At 46.2% G+C, this 17831-nt stretch overlaps 5 pseudogenes; all 5 read right to left on the reverse strand.

Moving 5' to 3' along the window:
* Positions 1-160: 160 nt before the first annotated feature.
* LOC124748959 lies at positions 161-281 on the reverse strand (annotated as a pseudogene).
* A 2364-nt stretch (positions 282-2645) lies between these two features.
* On the reverse strand, positions 2646-2765 carry LOC124749012 (annotated as a pseudogene).
* Positions 2766-5155: 2390 nt separating this feature from the next.
* Positions 5156-5275, reverse strand: LOC124749014 (annotated as a pseudogene).
* A 5433-nt stretch (positions 5276-10708) lies between these two features.
* LOC124748960 lies at positions 10709-10829 on the reverse strand (annotated as a pseudogene).
* Positions 10830-13193: 2364 nt separating this feature from the next.
* On the reverse strand, positions 13194-13313 carry LOC124749015 (annotated as a pseudogene).
* Between the last annotated feature and the right edge of the window lie 4518 nt (positions 13314-17831).

The raw sequence follows: 17831 nt of genomic DNA on the forward strand, positions 1-17831 counted from the left end.
ACCCCGGTATCCGTTCTATCGCCGTCGATGCCACTTCTTGCAAAAGCGCTACGTCTGCGGCTCTGTGTCTTAAGAACTGTGCGAGGGCGTCTATCTTTACTGCTGTAGTCATTTTATTTACGTTGCAAGTGATTATCTGGTATGAGTTTTTTGCCAGCCTAGCCATTTCTATTGTCCGTGTTCCCAGGCGGTCACCCATCCAAGTACTAACCGGGCCCGATGTTGCTTAACTTCGGTGATCGGACGAGAACCGGTGTATTCAACATGGTATGGCCGTTGGCGTCCTTATACTGTAGCCGCGCCACACAAGAAGCATTCGCCTCTTCTCCCAACACACGCAATCGCCGCTTTCCGTGGCACATTTGACGCACAGCAAGTAGGCGAGACACGCGACACAGCTGCTCGATGCACCGCCTGTCATTCGTTTGGTGCGTGCGGCCTCCGACACTCGCGGGCGACGCATCTTTAGGGCGTGCGCGCGGCCGGGCGCCGGGTGGCTGCGCGGGCTGTGGCAGTGTCCTGCTGGACCGACGGAAGCTTTCTCACCTGCCTGACACGCGCCGCGCTTCCAGATACTTGCGTAATTTGCGCGGTGCATTCTCGCCTGGCCCCCCCTTCCGTCCCGACTTGTCCCGACTTTGCTCGACTGCCGCTCGGGTCGCGGTCCATTTGACAGCACAAGCACGAGAAACATCTGCGAGACGCCGTGGGCGGCCGTTCGCAGCTAATAGAGCAGCTCTGTGCCGGGGAAATGTGCGAAAACTAGGACAGAAGACACAGGCGCTTCGCCAAAGCATCCATCTCTTCTAGCGGCGAAAGATAAATTTCTGTTTACAAATTTGCAGTTGTGCACCGCTACAAAACAATAAGCCCTGACGTATTTCAGGACGTTTCTGTCCTTTCATACTGTTTTGTTACTTACAGAGACACTTTGGAAACCTTCCTTGGCACTCTCTTCTTCAAACTGAGTTCCTTATTATCGTATCTTATGTTTATTACAACAGTTTTAAATCATTGTGGAAACATGTTTGTGACATCGGAAAGGTAGCATGAAAAGAGGGCTCGCAGGGGCAGCGACAAAAAAGCAAAAAATGAAGTCAGCCAGAACTCCCAGGCTGTCACCGATCTGAGTACTAACGTCGTTGCTTATCTTCGGTGATCGGTCCAGAACAGTTGTGTTTTTTTTTTTTAATTTAATTATTTTGTTAGTTTTTGGAATTTAGCACTGCTACAAAACAGTAGGCTCTGAGTCATTTCAAGAACACATGTGTCGATTCGTAGTGTTTCGTTACTTTCAAGGAGTTCCTAGCACTCCTCCTTCGCGCATTCTTGCTCAAACTGAGTTCATTACTGTAATTTCGTATCTTACGTTTAATACAGTAGTTTAAAATGCCTGTGGAACCATCTTTGTCACACCTGAACGTCAGTATGAAAAGAGGCGTGGCAGGTGTAGCGACGTAAAAAGGAAAAAATGAGATAGAGCCAACAGCACCTTTTTTTTTTTTTTAAACGTAATAAACTTTTATTTACAAAATAACAGATACAGTCATGAGATTCCAAGGTATTTTCAATTTCAATTTCTTTTAGTTATCGAGTCTTTTTCTTTTCTTTTCTGACATGTAACTTTGTTGCTATTGTCTGTTTCGTTATATTTGTGCATTTGCAGGTTGATTTACACTGTTGCACTGATTTGTAAGTCAGTGGAGCAAAAATATTTCATTTTTTTCCTGTTCATTTTGCATTTTTGTTAATTTTATGGGTTTAATTCAGATACTTTTACGTTCTAGACTTAGGTAGAGTTTTTAGTGTGGTGCCATTATGTGGCATGTAACTATTATTAGAGTTGTCTTACTGGCTAATGCTTACATCTAGGAGGCAAAGGACAGTGACAAATATTTATGAATGAACATTATATATTTATATAGCGAAGGTGTCCACGAGATTGTGGCTGAGTGGAAGAGAGCGAGAGCGGGATAGGGAGAGAGACAGAGAGACAGAGAGACATAGTGAGAGAGAGAGAGAGATAGAGAGCGAGAGATAGAGAGAGAGAAAGAGAGAGAGAGAAATCTAGTGAGAGGGCGATATAGAACACATTTGAGACATAATTAATGAAAAACTCTATAGGTGGACAAATATATTCTACGTAAGCTTAACATGGTTAGATAGAAATTGCAGAGAGTTGTTTCTTTTGTTAGTCTACTCACATAGTCATCTTCGGCGTAGCGGGTGATGTTTCGCACATTTTTATGAACGCTACCTGGATATGCGCTATGTGTGTAGCCGTAGCACTCATCTAATAATATATACACTTTTTTTCCGTTGCGGACACTGTGATTGCACTGCACAAATTTTGCACCGCACGCACTTTTAACACACAACACTTTGGGGGTGTTGGAGGGTCTGCATCGGCGACGACGAAGGCGTGGAGGACTAGGGGCGGGCGTGGTGTGGCGGCGGCGGCGGCGGCGGCAGAGACGACGGAGGCGGTCGCGGCGTGTGGGGACGGAGGGCGTTCTTGAAGGCGGCGTCCAGCGCTGTCTGTAGGTAGTTCTGGAACGTCTGCCTGTAGTTGTTTTTCCGCTTGGCTCGCTTGTGTTCCTCCCAGAGATCGGTGAGGAACTGCACTCCGTCCGTTTGTTTTTTCGCGATTATGGCGTGCCGGTGTTCCCAGGCGGTCACCCATCCAAGTACTAACCGGGCCCGATGTTGCTTAACTTCGGTGATCGGACGAGAACCGGTGTATTCAACATGGTATGGCCGTTGGCGTCCTTATACTGTAGCCGCGCCACACAAGAAGCATTCGCCTCTTCTCCCAACACACGCAATCGCCGCTTTCCGTGGCACATTTGACGCACAGCAAGTAGGCGAGACACGCGACACAGCTGCTCGATGCACCGCCTGTCATCAGCTGCTCGATGCACCGCCTGTCATTCGTTTGGTGCGTGCGGCCTCCGACACTCGCGGGCGACGCATCTTTAGGGCGTGCGCGCGGCCGGGCGCCGGGTGGCTGCGCGGGCTGTGGCAGTGTCCTGCTGGACCGACGGAAGCTTTCTCACCTGCCTGACACGCGCCGCGCTTCCAGATACTTGCGTAATTTGCGCGGTGCATTCTCGCCTGGCCCCCCCTTCCGTCCCGACTTTGCTCGACTGCCGCTCGCTGCCGCTCGGGTCGCGGTCCATTTGACAGCACAAGCACGAGAAACATCTGCGAGACGCCGTGGGCGGCCGTTCGCAGCTAATAGAGCAGCTCTGTGCCGGGGAAATGTGCGAAAACTAGGACAGAAGACACAGGCGCTTCGCCAAAGCATCCATCTCTTCTAGCGGCGAAAGATAAATTTCTGTTTACAAATTTGCAGTTGTGCACCGCTACAAAACAATAAGCCCTGACGTATTTCAGGACGTTTCTGTCCTTTCATACTGTTTTGTTACTTACAGAGACACTTTGGAAACCTTCCTTGGCACTCTCTTCTTCAAACTGAGTTCCTTATTATCGTATCTTATGTTTATTACAACAGTTTTAAATCATTGTGGAAACATGTTTGTGACATCGGAAAGGTAGCATGAAAAGAGGGCTCGCAGGGGCAGCGACAAAAAAGCAAAAAATGAAGTCAGCCAGAACTCCCAGGCTGTCACCGATCTGAGTACTAACGTCGTTGCTTATCTTCGGTGATCGGTCCAGAACAGTTGTGTTTTTTTTTTTTAATTTAATTATTTTGTTAGTTTTTGGAATTTAGCACTGCTACAAAACAGTAGGCTCTGAGTCATTTCAAGAACACATGTGTCGATTCGTAGTGTTTCGTTACTTTCAAGGAGTTCCTAGCACTCCTCCTTCGCGCATTCTTGCTCAAACTGAGTTCATTACTGTAATTTCGTATCTTACGTTTAATACAGTAGTTTAAAATGCCTGTGGAACCATCTTTGTCACACCTGAACGTCAGTATGAAAAGAGGCGTGGCAGGTGTAGCGACGTAAAAAGGAAAAAATGAGATAGAGCCAACAGCACCTTTTTTTTTTTTTTAAACGTAATAAACTTTTATTTACAAAATAACAGATACAGTCATGAGATTCCAAGGTATTTTCAATTTCAATTTCTTTTAGTTATCGAGTCTTTTTCTTTTCTTTTCTGACATGTAACTTTGTTGCTATTGTCTGTTTCGTTATATTTGTGCATTTGCAGGTTGATTTACACTGTTGCACTGATTTGTAAGTCAGTGGAGCAAAAATATTTCATTTTTTTCCTGTTCATTTTGCATTTTTGTTAATTTTATGGGTTTAATTCAGATACTTTTACGTTCTAGACTTAGGTAGAGTTTTTAGTGTGGTGCCATTATGTGGCATGTAACTATTATTAGAGTTGTCTTACTGGCTAATGCTTACATCTAGGAGGCAAAGGACAGTGACAAATATTTATGAATGAACATTATATATTTATATAGCGAAGGTGTCCACGAGATTGTGGCTGAGTGGAAGAGAGCGAGAGCGGGATAGGGAGAGAGACAGAGAGACAGAGAGACATAGTGAGAGAGAGAGAGAGATAGAGAGCGAGAGATAGAGAGAGAGAAAGAGAGAGAGAGAAATCTAGTGAGAGGGCGATATAGAACACATTTGAGACATAATTAATGAAAAACTCTATAGGTGGACAAATATATTCTACGTAAGCTTAACATGGTTAGATAGAAATTGCAGAGAGTTGTTTCTTTTGTTAGTCTACTCACATAGTCATCTTCGGCGTAGCGGGTGATGTTTCGCACATTTTTATGAACGCTACCTGGATATGCGCTATGTGTGTAGCCGTAGCACTCATCTAATAATATATACACTTTTTTTCCGTTGCGGACACTGTGATTGCACTGCACAAATTTTGCACCGCACGCACTTTTAACACACAACACTTTGGGGGTGTTGGAGGGTCTGCATCGGCGACGACGAAGGCGTGGAGGACTAGGGGCGGGCGTGGTGTGGCGGCGGCGGCGGCGGCGGCAGAGACGACGGAGGCGGTCGCGGCGTGTGGGGACGGAGGGCGTTCTTGAAGGCGGCGTCCAGCGCTATCTGTAGGTAGTTCTGGAACGTCTGCCTGTAGTTGTTTTTCCGCTTGGCTCGCTTGTGTTCCTCCCAGAGATCGGTGAGGAACTGCACTCCGTCCGTTTGTTTTTTCGCGATTATGGCGTGCCGGTGTTCCCAGGCGGTCACCCATCCAAGTACTAACCGGGCCCGATGTTGCTTAACTTCGGTGATCGGACGAGAACCGGTGTATTCAACATGGTATGGCCGTTGGCGTCCTTATACTGTAGCCGCGCCACACAAGAAGCATTCGCCTCTTCTCCCAACACACGCAATCGCCGCTTTCCGTGGCACATTTGACGCACAGCAAGTAGGCGAGACACGCGACACAGCTGCTCGATGCACCGCCTGTCATCAGCTGCTCGATGCACCGCCTGTCATTCGTTTGGTGCGTGCGGCCTCCGACACTCGCGGGCGACGCATCTTTAGGGCGTGCGCGCGGCCGGGCGCCGGGTGGCTGCGCGGGCTGTGGCAGTGTCCTGCTGGACCGACGGAAGCTTTCTCACCTGCCTGACACGCGCCGCGCTTCCAGATACTTGCGTAATTTGCGCGGTGCATTCTCGCCTGGCCCCCCCTTCCGTCCCGACTTTGCTCGACTGCCGCTCGCTGCCGCTCGGGTCGCGGTCCATTTGACAGCACAAGCACGAGAAACATCTGCGAGACGCCGTGGGCGGCCGTTCGCAGCTAATAGAGCAGCTCTGTGCCGGGGAAATGTGCGAAAACTAGGACAGAAGACACAGGCGCTTCGCCAAAGCATCCATCTCTTCTAGCGGCGAAAGATAAATTTCTGTTTACAAATTTGCAGTTGTGCACCGCTACAAAACAATAAGCCCTGACGTATTTCAGGACGTTTCTGTCCTTTCATACTGTTTTGTTACTTACAGAGACACTTTGGAAACCTTCCTTGGCACTCTCTTCTTCAAACTGAGTTCCTTATTATCGTATCTTATGTTTATTACAACAGTTTTAAATCATTGTGGAAACATGTTTGTGACATCGGAAAGGTAGCATGAAAAGAGGGCTCGCAGGGGCAGCGACAAAAAAGCAAAAAATGAAGTCAGCCAGAACTCCCAGGCTGTCACCGATCTGAGTACTAACGTCGTTGCTTATCTTCGGTGATCGGTCCAGAACAGTTGTGTTTTTTTTTTTTAATTTAATTATTTTGTTAGTTTTTGGAATTTAGCACTGCTACAAAACAGTAGGCTCTGAGTCATTTCAAGAACACATGTGTCGATTCGTAGTGTTTCGTTACTTTCAAGGAGTTCCTAGCACTCCTCCTTCGCGCATTCTTGCTCAAACTGAGTTCATTACTGTAATTTCGTATCTTACGTTTAATACAGTAGTTTAAAATGCCTGTGGAACCATCTTTGTCACACCTGAACGTCAGTATGAAAAGAGGCGTGGCAGGTGTAGCGACGTAAAAAGGAAAAAATGAGATAGAGCCAACAGCACCTTTTTTTTTTTTTTTTGGTAACCAAAATATTTATTTCAGAAAAAAAATAAGAAACAACAAATAAAATTATCTCTATGGTTGTGTATTACACGTTTTCATATTAATTTTGTTCATCTATTTATGGTATTTGTTACTCTTATATATTTTGTAAGACATGCTGTCCATTTTCTAATTTTCCTTTCTATCTTTTCGTTTTTAATCACTTCGATAACTTTTTCCTATATTCGTTACTGAGCGTAGTCCATTTTCATTGCAATATGGTTATGTCCAAGTTTGTTGTGGCCTATAATGACATGATTGGCATTTCTCTGATGTCACAGAGTTATTCACTTGCAATGTGCATACAAACAAAACAAAGATGAGCATAGTTATTTAGATAGTGATTACATTAAGTTACATACATTTAAATTACATATTGCATTTAAGGCATGAAAGGATGATAGAAACAGAGGAGGTCCGGTTTTAGTTCGGCTTTTAAGCATGCATCACATATTATTTACATGGAAGGACAGATCTGACAGTTGAAGGTCGAAGGTGAAAGTAGAGATGAGTGCAAAGGTTTATTAGTACATCTTATGACTTTGTGGCACTTAGGAAGGGAAAAGAACACTTTTATATGTACCTGTTATTCCGGTGGTGATTTGGAGGTTGTAGCACTGAAACACTACACCCTAGGGTGTTCACACAGATAAAAACACTTTCTTTTTCTTTTTGCTGCATTTCTTAAAACACTTTGGCGCACTTCTACTTTCACTTTCTTTTTGGATTTATACTATTTCACTTTTCTCACTGCACTGCACTGTGGAGGTTGCTGTGGTGCTGTGGGGGGGCTCGCTGGTGTTCACGTGCCGCCGGGGAAGACGTCGTCGATGGCTGCCTGCAGGGGTATCCGGAGGAAGTTCTGGAAGTTCTCGTCGTACCGCCTGTGCTGCTGCGCTTCCTTATGTTCCTCCCAGAGGTCCATCAGGAAGTCGACGTGGTCCGTCTGCCGCTTCGTCACGATGGCGTGGCCTGTCATGCCGAGGATCCATAGGGTTGCCAGCCTTTTCGGCCTGGGAAATGGTTTGATGTCAGGCGCAGTGATAACTGTAGGTGTTATAGCTCGCTGGTCCGTTCTATTTATTTTTGCCACCATTCTCTGGCACGTTTCCCATATGCTGACCCCGTTTTTACATGTGAAGCGGTGCTCTAGTGTGTCGACACAGTTGCATGCTTCACATTTATCTGAATCTCTCAGTTTGATCCGGGCTAATTTTTCGTTTGTTGGTACCGTCCTGTTTACTATTCGGTACCAGCTCGCCTTCACGTGCTTTGGTAGCGTGGTTTCCGTGATGTTTTCCCATATCTGTGGCCAGTTGTGATTGGGGAACTTGTTTTCTATTTTGTTTCTGGCAGGCCTTCCCCTCAGCGCCCTGTATATTTTCCTCGCTGTCCTGTGACTGGGATTTGCCACGGTTGTCAATGCATAGCTCTTGTCTATGTAGTATTGTCTTACGTGGCAAATCTTATACGGGATGTGGCTCGTGTTTATTGGCGGTTCTTCAGATCCAGGTTTCATTCTTCTTATCAGTGCTGCTGTGATGCTTTCTGGGTTCTTCTCCTTGATTTCCAGCGTCCTTTTTAGTAGAAGCGCCGCACATTTCGTCCTTACTTCCACAAGACCGAGTCCTCCTTCCTCTATCGGTAGCGAGCATGTTTCCTGCGCCACTTTGAAGATTTCTCTTCGCCATAGGAGGTAGTATACGGCTCCCGTGATTGCCCTAGCTATTTCTTTGGGTAGGGTCAGGATCTGTGCCAGGTAGTAGGCTTTCGATAGGATCGTTGTGTTTATGAGGTCTATTCTTTGATGCAGGGTTAGTTGCCTGTTTGAATGCACTCTCGTGAGGCCTCGTATTACATGTAGTGCGTTCCTCCAGTTGTATGTTGTCATTTTTTGTGGACAAGGCTGCATGAAGATGCCGAGTACCTTGTGGTTCTCGACTACTTCATACCACTGACTCGCTGCATTTATCTGCTTATTCCCAATTGGCAGTAGCACTGTTTTCTTTTTGTTTATTTTTGCACCTGACGCTTCTTCAAAAGTGTGCAGTATTTCTTCCACCGTTTTTATTTCTTCACGTTGTTGGATGAAGATTCCCATGTCATCTGCGTAGGCTACGCAAGCCACTGTTTTGTCTTCCACCGTGTAGCCTGCTATGCTATTTGCGATCTTCTTCAATAGCGGGTCTAGTGCTACTGCAAAAAGGGCCATTGACAGGGGGCAGCCTTGCCTCACTGACCTGTTAAGCTCTATGTATTTTGTTGTCCAGCCGTTTATGGCTATTCTGGATTTGCCATTCTTTAGTAGTTTTTCGACGATGCTGTTGAATTTTGGTCCGAATCCTAGTCTTCTTAACGTCTTCATTAAGTAGCTGTGATCGATCCTATCGAAAGCCTTGTTGAAGTCTACGGATATTATTGCTGCTGTATTCCTGTTGGTAGCTGCATGTGCTATCACGTCTCTATAGGTGGAGGTAGCGTTAAATATACTTCTACCTGGCACTGCACACGTCTGCCACGGACTTATTGTTTTGGTCATTGCAGTCTTCAAGTTGCTTGCGAGGCATTTGGCTATTAATTTATAATCGGCATTCAGGAGCGTGACGGGACGGTAGTCTTCTATTCTTCGGGCTTTTTTCTGTTTCGGTATGAGTATGATGGTCCCATCCGTGAGCTTGGCTGGTATCTCTGCTCCGCCTAAGATCTCATTTACCATCTCCGTCACTTTCCCTCCGATTATGTCCCAGTACTCGATGTAAAACTCGGTCGGGATGCCGTCGGTGCCCGGTGATCTTCCTTTGGCACTGCTCTTGAGGACTGCTCTGACTTCATCTTCGTCGAAGGTCTCCGTCAGTTTTGTTCTGTCTGCCTCCGTTAGCATCCGTGTTGTGTTTTGCAGGATTTTTGTTACTGCTCGTTGTTCTATTTCTTCTTTTTGGAAGAGTTGTTCGAAGTACGTCTCTATGTGTCTTTTAATTTCTAGTTTTGTTTTAAGTGATCGCCCTTCGCCGTCGCACAGTTCCTTAATGGTCTTGCTCGCCGCCCTTTCCCTCTCCCTGTTGATGTGGTGCAGGGTAGCGGGCTCGTCCTCCACTTCGCCGTACGTTTTACTTCTTGTGATTACTCCCCTCATTTGCTGTCTTTTGATCAGTAGCATTTTTGCTTTGATCCTCCTCACCCTAGGCAAGAAAGATTGGTCTTCTAACGGCGCATTTAGGGCATCTTTCAGGCACTGTTGATAAAAGTCGGCAGTGTTCCTCCTCCAGAACGCTTTTTCGGCGCAGAACCGAATTAGCAGTCTTCTCAGCGCTGGTTTAGTGCGCGTAATCCACCAGTCTATTGTGGTGCTGTGCTCTGCTCTCTTCGCCAAGCATTCCTGCCACGTGGCTGCTATCTCCTTTCTCAGAGCGACGTCTTGCAGGTGGTCGGTGTTTAGCTTCCAGGAGCTTCTTCCCGCTGCCGTCTTCTCTGTTTCCAAACGGATGCTGCACTCGTAGCAGGAGTGGTCGGAAAACATGACTGGACAGACCTCCACTCGCGATATTTTGTCTGCCAAATCTCTGCTTACGTAAATTCTATCAAGTCTGCTTCTTCCGTTTCTGTAGAAGTATGTGAACTCTGTGAGTGCGGGATTTTTCACTCTCCACGAATCCTCCAGTTTTAAACGTTTAACAAGTTCTTGTAATTCGGCGCACACGTTTGCCACTGGGATCTGATCCTCTTGAGCGGTCACACAATTGAAGTCACCACCAATTATGATATTGTTGTTGTTGTGTAGGATAAGTTCACATATTTCTTCATTAAAGAAGTTGCTCCTGGCTCTCTTGTTGTTTGTGCCTGACGGTGCATATACGTTCACAACTAACGTGCCCTCTATTTGGATCGCAATTCCTCGGCCGTTTGATAACATCTTGGGTTCGTCAGTTTCTATTCCATGTCTGACCATTATCGCGGTGCCGCACCTCGATTCTGGGTCTATGTTTGTGTAGATGTCGAACCCCGGTATCCGTTCTATCGCCGTCGATGCCACTTCTTGCAAAAGCGCTACGTCTGCGGCTCTGTGTCTTAAGAACTGTGCGAGGGCGTCTATCTTTACTGCTGTAGTCATTTTATTTACGTTGCAAGTGATTATCTGGTATGAGTTTTTTGCCAGCCTAGCCATTTCTATTGTCCGTGTTCCCAGGCGGTCACCCATCCAAGTACTAACCGGGCCCGATGTTGCTTAACTTCGGTGATCGGACGAGAACCGGTGTATTCAACATGGTATGGCCGTTGGCGTCCTTATACTGTAGCCGCGCCACACAAGAAGCATTCGCCTCTTCTCCCAACACACGCAATCGCCGCTTTCCGTGGCACATTTGACGCACAGCAAGTAGGCGAGACACGCGACACAGCTGCTCGATGCACCGCCTGTCATTCGTTTGGTGCGTGCGGCCTCCGACACTCGCGGGCGACGCATCTTTAGGGCGTGCGCGCGGCCGGGCGCCGGGTGGCTGCGCGGGCTGTGGCAGTGTCCTGCTGGACCGACGGAAGCTTTCTCACCTGCCTGACACGCGCCGCGCTTCCAGATACTTGCGTAATTTGCGCGGTGCATTCTCGCCTGGCCCCCCCTTCCGTCCCGACTTGTCCCGACTTTGCTCGACTGCCGCTCGGGTCGCGGTCCATTTGACAGCACAAGCACGAGAAACATCTGCGAGACGCCGTGGGCGGCCGTTCGCAGCTAATAGAGCAGCTCTGTGCCGGGGAAATGTGCGAAAACTAGGACAGAAGACACAGGCGCTTCGCCAAAGCATCCATCTCTTCTAGCGGCGAAAGATAAATTTCTGTTTACAAATTTGCAGTTGTGCACCGCTACAAAACAATAAGCCCTGACGTATTTCAGGACGTTTCTGTCCTTTCATACTGTTTTGTTACTTACAGAGACACTTTGGAAACCTTCCTTGGCACTCTCTTCTTCAAACTGAGTTCCTTATTATCGTATCTTATGTTTATTACAACAGTTTTAAATCATTGTGGAAACATGTTTGTGACATCGGAAAGGTAGCATGAAAAGAGGGCTCGCAGGGGCAGCGACAAAAAAGCAAAAAATGAAGTCAGCCAGAACTCCCAGGCTGTCACCGATCTGAGTACTAACGTCGTTGCTTATCTTCGGTGATCGGTCCAGAACAGTTGTGTTTTTTTTTTTTAATTTAATTATTTTGTTAGTTTTTGGAATTTAGCACTGCTACAAAACAGTAGGCTCTGAGTCATTTCAAGAACACATGTGTCGATTCGTAGTGTTTCGTTACTTTCAAGGAGTTCCTAGCACTCCTCCTTCGCGCATTCTTGCTCAAACTGAGTTCATTACTGTAATTTCGTATCTTACGTTTAATACAGTAGTTTAAAATGCCTGTGGAACCATCTTTGTCACACCTGAACGTCAGTATGAAAAGAGGCGTGGCAGGTGTAGCGACGTAAAAAGGAAAAAATGAGATAGAGCCAACAGCACCTTTTTTTTTTTTTTAAACGTAATAAACTTTTATTTACAAAATAACAGATACAGTCATGAGATTCCAAGGTATTTTCAATTTCAATTTCTTTTAGTTATCGAGTCTTTTTCTTTTCTTTTCTGACATGTAACTTTGTTGCTATTGTCTGTTTCGTTATATTTGTGCATTTGCAGGTTGATTTACACTGTTGCACTGATTTGTAAGTCAGTGGAGCAAAAATATTTCATTTTTTTCCTGTTCATTTTGCATTTTTGTTAATTTTATGGGTTTAATTCAGATACTTTTACGTTCTAGACTTAGGTAGAGTTTTTAGTGTGGTGCCATTATGTGGCATGTAACTATTATTAGAGTTGTCTTACTGGCTAATGCTTACATCTAGGAGGCAAAGGACAGTGACAAATATTTATGAATGAACATTATATATTTATATAGCGAAGGTGTCCACGAGATTGTGGCTGAGTGGAAGAGAGCGAGAGCGGGATAGGGAGAGAGACAGAGAGACAGAGAGACATAGTGAGAGAGAGAGAGAGATAGAGAGCGAGAGATAGAGAGAGAGAAAGAGAGAGAGAGAAATCTAGTGAGAGGGCGATATAGAACACATTTGAGACATAATTAATGAAAAACTCTATAGGTGGACAAATATATTCTACGTAAGCTTAACATGGTTAGATAGAAATTGCAGAGAGTTGTTTCTTTTGTTAGTCTACTCACATAGTCATCTTCGGCGTAGCGGGTGATGTTTCGCACATTTTTATGAACGCTACCTGGATATGCGCTATGTGTGTAGCCGTAGCACTCATCTAATAATATATACACTTTTTTTCCGTTGCGGACACTGTGATTGCACTGCACAAATTTTGCACCGCACGCACTTTTAACACACAACACTTTGGGGGTGTTGGAGGGTCTGCATCGGCGACGACGAAGGCGTGGAGGACTAGGGGCGGGCGTGGTGTGGCGGCGGCGGCGGCGGCGGCAGAGACGACGGAGGCGGTCGCGGCGTGTGGGGACGGAGGGCGTTCTTGAAGGCGGCGTCCAGCGCTATCTGTAGGTAGTTCTGGAACGTCTGCCTGTAGTTGTTTTTCCGCTTGGCTCGCTTGTGTTCCTCCCAGAGATCGGTGAGGAACTGCACTCCGTCCGTTTGTTTTTTCGCGATTATGGCGTGCCGGTGTTCCCAGGCGGTCACCCATCCAAGTACTAACCGGGCCCGATGTTGCTTAACTTCGGTGATCGGACGAGAACCGGTGTATTCAACATGGTATGGCCGTTGGCGTCCTTATACTGTAGCCGCGCCACACAAGAAGCATTCGCCTCTTCTCCCAACACACGCAATCGCCGCTTTCCGTGGCACATTTGACGCACAGCAAGTAGGCGAGACACGCGACACAGCTGCTCGATGCACCGCCTGTCATCAGCTGCTCGATGCACCGCCTGTCATTCGTTTGGTGCGTGCGGCCTCCGACACTCGCGGGCGACGCATCTTTAGGGCGTGCGCGCGGCCGGGCGCCGGGTGGCTGCGCGGGCTGTGGCAGTGTCCTGCTGGACCGACGGAAGCTTTCTCACCTGCCTGACACGCGCCGCGCTTCCAGATACTTGCGTAATTTGCGCGGTGCATTCTCGCCTGGCCCCCCCTTCCGTCCCGACTTTGCTCGACTGCCGCTCGCTGCCGCTCGGGTCGCGGTCCATTTGACAGCACAAGCACGAGAAACATCTGCGAGACGCCGTGGGCGGCCGTTCGCAGCTAATAGAGCAGCTCTGTGCCGGGGAAATGTGCGAAAACTAGGACAGAAGACACAGGCGCTTCGCCAAAGCATCCATCTCTTCTAGCGGCGAAAGATAAATTTCTGTTTACAAATTTGCAGTTGTGCACCGCTACAAAACAATAAGCCCTGACGTATTTCAGGACGTTTCTGTCCTTTCATACTGTTTTGTTACTTACAGAGACACTTTGGAAACCTTCCTTGGCACTCTCTTCTTCAAACTGAGTTCCTTATTATCGTATCTTATGTTTATTACAACAGTTTTAAATCATTGTGGAAACATGTTTGTGACATCGGAAAGGTAGCATGAAAAGAGGGCTCGCAGGGGCAGCGACAAAAAAGCAAAAAATGAAGTCAGCCAGAACTCCCAGGCTGTCACCGATCTGAGTACTAACGTCGTTGCTTATCTTCGGTGATCGGTCCAGAACAGTTGTGTTTTTTTTTTTTAATTTAATTATTTTGTTAGTTTTTGGAATTTAGCACTGCTACAAAACAGTAGGCTCTGAGTCATTTCAAGAACACATGTGTCGATTCGTAGTGTTTCGTTACTTTCAAGGAGTTCCTAGCACTCCTCCTTCGCGCATTCTTGCTCAAACTGAGTTCATTACTGTAATTTCGTATCTTACGTTTAATACAGTAGTTTAAAATGCCTGTGGAACCATCTTTGTCACACCTGAACGTCAGTATGAAAAGAGGCGTGGCAGGTGTAGCGACGTAAAAAGGAAAAAATGAGATAGAGCCAACAGCACCTTTTTTTTTTTTTTTTGGTAACCAAAATATTTATTTCAGAAAAAAAATAAGAAACAACAAATAAAATTATCTCTATGGTTGTGTATTACACGTTTTCATATTAATTTTGTTCATCTATTTATGGTATTTGTTACTCTTATATATTTTGTAAGACATGCTGTCCATTTTCTAATTTTCCTTTCTATCTTTTCGTTTTTAATCACTTCGATAACTTTTTCCTATATTCGTTACTGAGCGTAGTCCATTTTCATTGCAATATGGTTATGTCCAAGTTTGTTGTGGCCTATAATGACATGATTGGCATTTCTCTGATGTCACAGAGTTATTCACTTGCAATGTGCATACAAACAAAACAAAGATGAGCATAGTTATTTAGATAGTGATTACATTAAGTTACATACATTTAAATTACATATTGCATTTAAGGCATGAAAGGATGATAGAAACAGAGGAGGTCCGGTTTTAGTTCGGCTTTTAAGCATGCATCACATATTATTTACATGGAAGGACAGATCTGACAGTTGAAGGTCGAAGGTGAAAGTAGAGATGAGTGCAAAGGTTTATTAGTACATCTTATGACTTTGTGGCACTTAGGAAGGGAAAAGAACACTTTTATATGTACCTGTTATTCCGGTGGTGATTTGGAGGTTGTAGCACTGAAACACTACACCCTAGGGTGTTCACACAGATAAAAACACTTTCTTTTTCTTTTTGCTGCATTTCTTAAAACACTTTGGCGCACTTCTACTTTCACTTTCTTTTTGGATTTATACTATTTCACTTTTCTCACTGCACTGCACTGTGGAGGTTGCTGTGGTGCTGTGGGGGGGCTCGCTGGTGTTCACGTGCCGCCGGGGAAGACGTCGTCGATGGCTGCCTGCAGGGGTATCCGGAGGAAGTTCTGGAAGTTCTCGTCGTACCGCCTGTGCTGCTGCGCTTCCTTATGTTCCTCCCAGAGGTCCATCAGGAAGTCGACGTGGTCCGTCTGCCGCTTCGTCACGATGGCGTGGCCTGTCATGCCGAGGATCCATAGGGTTGCCAGCCTTTTCGGCCTGGGAAATGGTTTGATGTCAGGCGCAGTGATAACTGTAGGTGTTATAGCTCGCTGGTCCGTTCTATTTATTTTTGCCACCATTCTCTGGCACGTTTCCCATATGCTGACCCCGTTTTTACATGTGAAGCGGTGCTCTAGTGTGTCGACACAGTTGCATGCTTCACATTTATCTGAATCTCTCAGTTTGATCCGGGCTAATTTTTCGTTTGTTGGTACCGTCCTGTTTACTATTCGGTACCAGCTCGCCTTCACGTGCTTTGGTAGCGTGGTTTCCGTGATGTTTTCCCATATCTGTGGCCAGTTGTGATTGGGGAACTTGTTTTCTATTTTGTTTCTGGCAGGCCTTCCCCTCAGCGCCCTGTATATTTTCCTCGCTGTCCTGTGACTGGGATTTGCCACGGTTGTCAATGCATAGCTCTTGTCTATGTAGTATTGTCTTACGTGGCAAATCTTATACGGGATGTGGCTCGTGTTTATTGGCGGTTCTTCAGATCCAGGTTTCATTCTTCTTATCAGTGCTGCTGTGATGCTTTCTGGGTTCTTCTCCTTGATTTCCAGCGTCCTTTTTAGTAGAAGCGCCGCACATTTCGTCCTTACTTCCACAAGACCGAGTCCTCCTTCCTCTATCGGTAGCGAGCATGTTTCCTGCGCCACTTTGAAGATTTCTCTTCGCCATAGGAGGTAGTATACGGCTCCCGTGATTGCCCTAGCTATTTCTTTGGGTAGGGTCAGGATCTGTGCCAGGTAGTAGGCTTTCGATAGGATCGTTGTGTTTATGAGGTCTATTCTTTGATGCAGGGTTAGTTGCCTGTTTGAATGCACTCTCGTGAGGCCTCGTATTACATGTAGTGCGTTCCTCCAGTTGTATGTTGTCATTTTTTGTGGACAAGGCTGCATGAAGATGCCGAGTACCTTGTGGTTCTCGACTACTTCATACCACTGACTCGCTGCATTTATCTGCTTATTCCCAATTGGCAGTAGCACTGTTTTCTTTTTGTTTATTTTTGCACCTGACGCTTCTTCAAAAGTGTGCAGTATTTCTTCCACCGTTTTTATTTCTTCACGTTGTTGGATGAAGATTCCCATGTCATCTGCGTAGGCTACGCAAGCCACTGTTTTGTCTTCCACCGTGTAGCCTGCTATGCTATTTGCGATCTTCTTCAATAGCGGGTCTAGTGCTACTGCAAAAAGGGCCATTGACAGGGGGCAGCCTTGCCTCACTGACCTGTTAAGCTCTATGTATTTTGTTGTCCAGCCGTTTATGGCTATTCTGGATTTGCCATTCTTTAGTAGTTTTTCGACGATGCTGTTGAATTTTGGTCCGAATCCTAGTCTTCTTAACGTCTTCATTAAGTAGCTGTGATCGATCCTATCGAAAGCCTTGTTGAAGTCTACGGATATTATTGCTGCTGTATTCCTGTTGGTAGCTGCATGTGCTATCACGTCTCTATAGGTGGAGGTAGCGTTAAATATACTTCTACCTGGCACTGCACACGTCTGCCACGGACTTATTGTTTTGGTCATTGCAGTCTTCAAGTTGCTTGCGAGGCATTTGGCTATTAATTTATAATCGGCATTCAGGAGCGTGACGGGACGGTAGTCTTCTATTCTTCGGGCTTTTTTCTGTTTCGGTATGAGTATGATGGTCCCATCCGTGAGCTTGGCTGGCATCTCTGCTCCGCCTAAGATCTCATTTACCATCTCCGTCACTTTCCCTCCGATTATGTCCCAGTACTCGATGTAAAACTCGGTCGGGATGCCGTCGGTGCCCGGTGATCTTCCTTTGGCACTGCTCTTGAGGACTGCTCTGACTTCATCTTCGTCGAAGGTCTCCGTCAGTTTTGTTCTGTCTGCCTCCGTTAGCATCCGTGTTGTGTTTTGCAGGATTTTTGTTACTGCTCGTTGTTCTATTTCTTCTTTTTGGAAGAGTTGTTCGAAGTACGTCTCTATGTGTCTTTTAATTTCTAGTTTTGTTTTAAGTGATCGCCCTTCGCCGTCGCACAGTTCCTTAATGGTCTTGCTCGCCGCCCTTTCCCTCTCCCTGTTGATGTGGTGCAGGGTAGCGGGCTCGTCCTCCACTTCGCCGTACGTTTTACTTCTTGTGATTACTCCCCTCATTTGCTGTCTTTTGATCAGTAGCATTTTTGCTTTGATCCTCCTCACCCTAGGCAAGAAAGATTGGTCTTCTAACGGCGCATTTAGGGCATCTTTCAGGCACTGTTGATA

Source organism: Schistocerca piceifrons, unplaced genomic scaffold, assembly GCF_021461385.2.
Source record: "Schistocerca piceifrons isolate TAMUIC-IGC-003096 unplaced genomic scaffold, iqSchPice1.1 HiC_scaffold_424, whole genome shotgun sequence".
NCBI lineage: Eukaryota > Metazoa > Arthropoda > Insecta > Orthoptera > Acrididae > Schistocerca > Schistocerca piceifrons.